This window comes from Poecilia formosa, unplaced genomic scaffold, assembly GCF_000485575.1.
Source record: "Poecilia formosa unplaced genomic scaffold, Poecilia_formosa-5.1.2 Scaffold77, whole genome shotgun sequence".
In the NCBI taxonomy this organism is placed as follows: domain Eukaryota; kingdom Metazoa; phylum Chordata; class Actinopteri; order Cyprinodontiformes; family Poeciliidae; genus Poecilia; species Poecilia formosa.
Genome location: NW_006800016.1, coordinates 1,935,050 through 1,941,954, shown reverse-complemented (window position 1 = coordinate 1,941,954; position 6,905 = coordinate 1,935,050). Strand labels below are relative to the sequence as shown.

The 6,905-nt window shown below is 41.3% G+C and overlaps 1 long non-coding RNA gene across 2 annotated transcripts in view; it reads right to left on the bottom strand.

The window, feature by feature from the left end:
- LOC107836694 (uncharacterized) overlaps nt 1-6,905 on the bottom strand; it is a 56,088-nt gene that overhangs the window by 8,435 nt on the left and 40,748 nt on the right. The window lies entirely within an intron of this gene.

The window sequence follows — 6,905 nt, the reverse complement described above, 5'->3', positions numbered from 1 at the left end:
TTACAACAAAAACAGTAGTTTAAAAACCTTTGCAGTGCTCAAATACTGGGTTCCTGGAGAGAAACCAACCAAATTTAAATAAACTATACAAACTGCAACTTCCTAACCAATCAAAGTACAGAAAATCCTCTCAGATTTGACATAAAAGAAATAAAAAGTGCAATGCAGTTCTCCACAAAGCACAAATCTCAACGTTGTCATTCCTAGCAGCAAGCAGAGGGAAATGATTGTAAATTCATAAAAACAATAGAAAATGTGTTCAGGGCACAGCTCACTAATATGTTTTTTGTTTTTTATAGATGATTATAGATCGGCCCTCATTTCTAATGCCGCCCTGGGCAGCTGCCCATAAAACTCACACTCTTTCAGCGTGGGCATGTCACTGAACCTGTAGATACAATGATGATCCAGCGTAAATTACAAAGCAGGATTATTTAAACTTGTAAAAAGACTTGTGGCGGTGTTTTTGTTGTTTTTAGTACAAATCCTAATTTCAATTTTGACATTCGTGTCAATGTTGAGTGCATGAAAACTGCAGTATCCTGCCCTAGACGGTCTGAATAAAATTTGAAAAAGAGTCCATGTTGTGGACATTTTTCCTCTTTCCTGCTCCCCCAGTTCACCTGCTCTGGGCTCCTGTTTGTCCCAATTCTCATCAGCTGATTGCATGCATACATGGATGAAAGGAAGAACAGGTGAAAGCAGCACAAAGATACAATCGACTAGGGGAGAAAAACAGCCGACTTGCACATTGTTCTCACATAGATTTGACACGCTGAATGGCTGATGAGAAGGGACAGGCTGTAAACATGAATAAACATGGCAGAAGAAGCATATGTGTGTGTGTGTGTGTGTGTGTATGCGTGTGCGTGCGTGCGTGTGTGTGTGTGTAAGTTGGCCAGAGCATCGGACTTTAACCGTTGCTTTATACATTATTGATAATCTGCAAAATACAATAAAACACTGGAGTTTTCTTTGTTTAGCAGACAACCTCTTATTATTTCATGAAGCTCTTTCATATTGATGAATCTGTTGTGTGTAAGCAATTTTTATTCAAAACAGAAACAACTTTGATTTAACTTTTGAGCAACAGAAACTAAGCAATAACTTTTACAAAGCTTCCAATTAAACACTGAGAGAATTAATGTAAAGGATTTAGTGTCATCTCGCTGTAAACGTGCATATTGTGACTAAACTGACTTAATTACAAAGGTAATTAAAAACCAACATTTCCAACACTACAGTACACACAAAAGGAAAGCAAGTGTTTCGGGGTGAACAAGTAAATTCTCAAGCAGTAATCGACAGAATGTGGCTGTATTACTATTTATTAATCAATAATCAGCTGATGGTGTCTCTCATTGCCTGATTAACTTAGCTGACAACTATCTGATCAGTTGTGAAACTCATAGATTTAAAATTTAATCCACAAACGTTGAGTTGATCCTTGAATAGAAAGAAGATATTAAAGAAGGAAACAAGCAACATACCCAGTAATGACGCAGCCCCAGTTTACACATACTGTTCTGAGCTGGACAGAAAATTAACACACATACTTCAAATTAACACAAATACTTCAATGACGTGAGAGGACTCGACATCTGACCAGATCATCTCCACCTCCTCATGCTGAAATGCAAACCCTGGTCTTCTAGACGTAGAAATATCCAGCTTTCTCACATGTTCAGTGTGATAATCTACTGGATCCAGAACTGATTCTGCATCTGCTGCCTTCACCACTGCATGAAAGTGAAGCCACAACGATCCAGTTTCGACAAAGCAAAGGGAGAAATGGAAATAGATTGTTTATCAACAGTCTGATGTCCAGATATCAACCACAATGTGGCTGAATTGAGAAACTTTGCTCCAACCGCCTTCATCCTCTGGATGTTTTTTTTTTTTTAAAGTCCAGTGGTTTCCACTGTTTATGCTTAACTTTGACATCCCTCAGTGCGACATCTTAGATTGGGCTAGTCAGGGTTATCTACGGAGATGCACACATGTGAGAGCGTATCCGCTTGTGATTGTGCACAGCTTGAAATCATAGCTTGTCATTGGATGTCATGTCTAATATAATCATATGGCGACCGAAGCTCTATTATTCATGAGATCAATGCTGGGATTCAATCAGGCCTGATATCATTCAGCCAACCAGCCCTATTTTGATTCTTCCTCTCCATCTCTCGAATCCAACCTTTTTCCCTCTGCAGATTATTTTCCCCTCCCGGTTCTCTGTTGAGTTTGACTCGTGAAGGTGGTGAACATGAAAAGGGAGAGTGTTCACCTCGAGGGACGGCAGCCAGTGAGAGACAACGACGTGCCTGTAACACCTTGACTAGCAGGGCTTTAAGGCCGGAGGCAAAACAGTGGAAGGGAAATGTGTAAACAGTGAGAGGATCTGGGTGATATAATGTAAGGTTGCAGCGGTGAGTAAGTCTCACACTTTGAAGGATGGCCAAGCAAGACTGAACTTTGGGCCTCGTTTTTCACTTATTCAACATTTCCTGCAACACATCAGGTTCAGTCACAGCATACAAAAAAGACAGAAAGGAAATTCTTCTTCAAATAGTTTTTATCATAATAAAAACAATTTGGTGTTTACAAGGATTTTAAAGTTTGCAAAGTACGTTTCAGCACGCTACAATATGACAAACATGAGCCATTACGGAAAATAATATTATGGAAATAGATGATTCAAAAAACAGATAATAATGAAACGGCATTAATTTAAAAGCAAAATACTCAAAAACAACGTTACATTAAAAATACACTTACAATAATTTCATCAATATATCATATAGTGATCAATGGAAATTACCATTTACGTTTTGAGTTGCATTAAACATAATATTCCCGAGCTGCTTTGCTTGTCATCAACGTTTCTACACAAACAGCGACACACAAACAAATAAGAAGATGAGAGTAGCCAAAAAAATATTTTTTTTTTCTACATTTCATAGATTGAAACACATTTTCGCCTGAATTTGACTAGGCCATTCAAACATAAATGTTCTTAGATCATTCTATTGTAGCTCTGGCTGTATGTTTAAGGTCATTGTCCTCATTGGAAGGTCTTTCCAGTTTCAAGAGTATTTCTTGAAACTCTTATTTCATCCTCTAACATGTTTTCTTCCTGTATTTAGATCCATCAATCTTTTCATGAACCCTAACCAGCCTATTTGATGATGCTGTTAGAAAGCATTCCCACAGCATGATACTGCCACCAGAAGAAAGTGTGTTCATGCTGATCCACAGTGTGAGTTTTAACAATGACTTCCTTCTTGCCACTCTTCCACCTGAGCTGTGGCTCTACTCTTTTATTACAATTCACCTCTTGGTGATGCATCTGCACTGAGTTAGGGAGAGTTAGGGTAGAGCGCCTGCTTTGAAACATCAAGAGGAGCCAGTTGATGTGCCGTCTGGTCAGGACGTCTCCTGGACGCCAGAGGAAGACTCAGGACAGACAGGAGGGACTATGTTTCTTATCTGGCCTGGGAACGCCTAGTGATTCCCCCGGAGGAGAAGCCCAGGCGGCTGAGGAGAGGGAAGTCTGGGTCACCCCGTGTAGGCCGCTGACCCCGCGACCCGACTCTGGATAAGCGGATGGTCATGTCTCAAAAGGTTGGTAGTCGAGTCAGGCTTTTCAGACGATGAATCGAACAATGCTCCATGAGTTGCTTAAAACTTGGGATGTAGTTTTATAACCAACTCCTACTGTTAATTTCTCCATGTTTTCATTTTTGTTCTCTCACAAATCTCTGAGGGCTTAAGTGAAACAGCTGGATTTATAATCACACTGAAGTCCATTTACTTATTAGACGCCCCAATTCACACAGGGCCAGTTTCCAGTGAAACCATAGCATTTCTGTTGCTATCCAGCTGTCCGTTCACACGTCTCCAGTAAAGTGAAGAAGAAGGGGCTTTTTGAAACCAGGTGTCACAGAGCTGTGAGAGACTCCACAGGTGTCGAAGCGAAGATGCGCAGAGCGCACAGTAAAAAAAAGTGCTGGATAGCATTTTTCCATGCGGCACATTAGCTTTTCAGTTCAGCACGTTTCCTGATGTGCTATGGGTGCGTCACATGATGCTCCGTTCATCGGAGACGGAGAAACACTTTGCGTTTAATGCAGAGAATGAACGACTCTGTGAGACAAAGAATCATTTCCATCAAAAGCTAATATCACAGCCCCATACGGTATTTAATATGAATTTGTTCTCAAAACCAGTAAGAAGTCCATTCTGCTGGTGATAAACTGAGCTCTGTAGTTTTTCCTGCTTCTACAGCACCGCATTCCCGTGGGTATTAGTTTCCAGTTTGCTAACTGCTAGCATCGGACTCGGCCGGCCGGTTATCCCGATAAATGTTCACAGATGCATTTTTTTTTTCCACTATGGATTCCAAGTGAAATCCATAGTGGTTGTGCAGCCCAGAAGTCATGGGAACTTTATCTTCTGCAGAGTGGCATCAGCGTGTCTGTGCGTGACTCGTCTCGAGCGGTGACGTCCCCGCTCTGGAGCGTGTGCGCTGAGCTGAGTTTCCTGTGCGTGGACGTCTGGATGATGATGATGTCAGTGTGCAGGCCCTGGGCAGTGAAGTCAGGCTGAGGTTTGGGAATGCTGGGGCAGCTGGACCAGAGTCCCGGGGGAGAGCTGAGAAAAAGGCCGCAAGCCTCCTCCCAAAAGGCTTCGGCAAGGAACAGAGAAGGGACGACCGAGAGGGCGGCATGTTATTAGCGGATGTATTGTGATGAAGCTCTCCTCTTGTTTTTTTTGTTTTTTTTTTTTCTTATTGTTGTTCACAGTCAGTAAAATCTTCTTGAGTCTGTGTGATTGACCGTGCAAAGCATTGCGCACAGGAAGCAGTGGTGACGCTCTCACACCGCCCACCATAGATATTACAATGGAAAGCCAAAGCAAGTGAGCAACTGTACGCCCCCTCTGGCCTGCGCCACACGCATGGAAAACTACCAAAACCCTGAGCTGTGGTCATGCTGGCCAGCTAGCGCATACGTTCACTCACAGGGGCGCAACAAGGTCTGACTCAGGACACTTTAACTATCTGTGTGTTTGTGGACATTGAGAGATGGTGGCAAAGCAAAGCGGTGTAGGCACGCTGGCTTGCTTCTCTCCTGACACGTGTGAGGATAAACATGAATTTACTCAACTGACGTTAACACCCTGTTGAGTAAACACACAAGCAAACTTACACCAGCGCCGCCGCATACGACACCAACGCTCAGGTTGCGTCTGGCGAGTGTCGTCGAGCCCCGGGAAGCAGCGCCGGTTCAGGGTCGAGAGCAGCAGCAGCTTTGCGGTTCAACCGCACACGCAACGCACGCCTGTATTATGGCTTAACGGCCCCTCGACCGTCAGCCAGCCTTGTTGTCACAGAAAACATAACGCCAAAGAGCTACGGAATTACATTTCATACAGGATGGTCACTCACATGTAGAATTTTAATTCGTAGGTAATGATTATATCAACTGTCAGCATTTTCTGCACAAATGACGATGTTTTGATAGATAATATCTAGAATTATTCATACCCTTTCTCATGACAACTACACTTAGTTGTCATGAGACAACTAAGCTTCATCAAACCAGCTTCTTAGCTGGTTTGATGATTCTGCGTGGGATTTCCCTTTTTTATCAAAATTATTTCTTGGCCTGCTTGGCTATGTTTTGCAGATTCCTGTTTGGCTGATACCTAATACCTTTCAAGCTGCGCTGATTATTACATTTCTCTAAGCCATGTTGGAGTAGAAAAATGTTTCATAGACCAGAATATTTTCAAGTGAGGTGAGTTCACAATCTTCAAGACGAGCATGACATCTGATGCTATTGATTTAGATTATAAAAGCCAAGATCTTGAAGGAAAGCAGTGGTGACCAGGCCTGTGCAACCTGTCATTGTGATACTATTGCTGATTATTGGGATTATATTGTCAGTTTTTTCTTACTTTTTCCCCTTCATGTTCTCATTTCAGCTACATTTATTTTTGTAACACCAATCCTCATCACTCTTTTAAGTCCTCAAGTTTAGCTATGAATATATTGCATAAAAGCAATCCTTCGGGGTAGTGACAATGCAGATATCGGTACTGAAATGCTACAATTTGATATATTCTGCAGCTAAAAAAAAAATAAAATCCTCATTGAAAAATTTTATATCTATTGCATGTTCTCCTAAAAATGTACAATTTAATAATTAACTTTCATACTTTTGCTATTTTGAATGTACCCGACTTTGTCCACGCATGAACTAAGATAAACCGATACACAATGGCTAAATACATGGGTAGAAAATACATGTAGTTTGGGCCAAAATCCCTCAAGGAGGCAAATAACTTTAAAGCCATTTTCAAGTTGAACCTAAGGACTACAATTCATTTTCACTTTCCTTCAAAAGTGCAGAGAATCCACCCAAATAAAATAATCTAGTAATCTATTTTGCATCATCTAGTTCTGACATAAAAATAGGTCAAAATAAATCAATAGAGACAGAGTTTCAGTGAAGCAATGTGCTGCAGGCGAGAGCAGGGAAACCATGGTGATCATGAAAAAAACGTCTTTTGAACAAAAGTTGTGAACAAAAAACACTCACAAAGCACATAATATATTTTGTAATGGCCAACGTTCTGATCATCAGACACCAAGTTTTGCCCCCAAGCTGGCATAAACTAAAAGGTTTTGGAGGAGGCCACAATATGAAAACATGTCTCTGGGCAAAGTGTGGTGTCTTCATTGGTATACAGAAAAATTCAAGGGATTCTTTTCACTTGTGTGCGTGTTTTCGGCTAATAAATGTGATTATTTGCGTAGATGAGTTTATTGGTTCTTATGCAAGTGAAATTTGGGTCAGGGCAAGAAAAGGGCAGGCAATCTTCTGGTTCAGAAACCTAAAAGG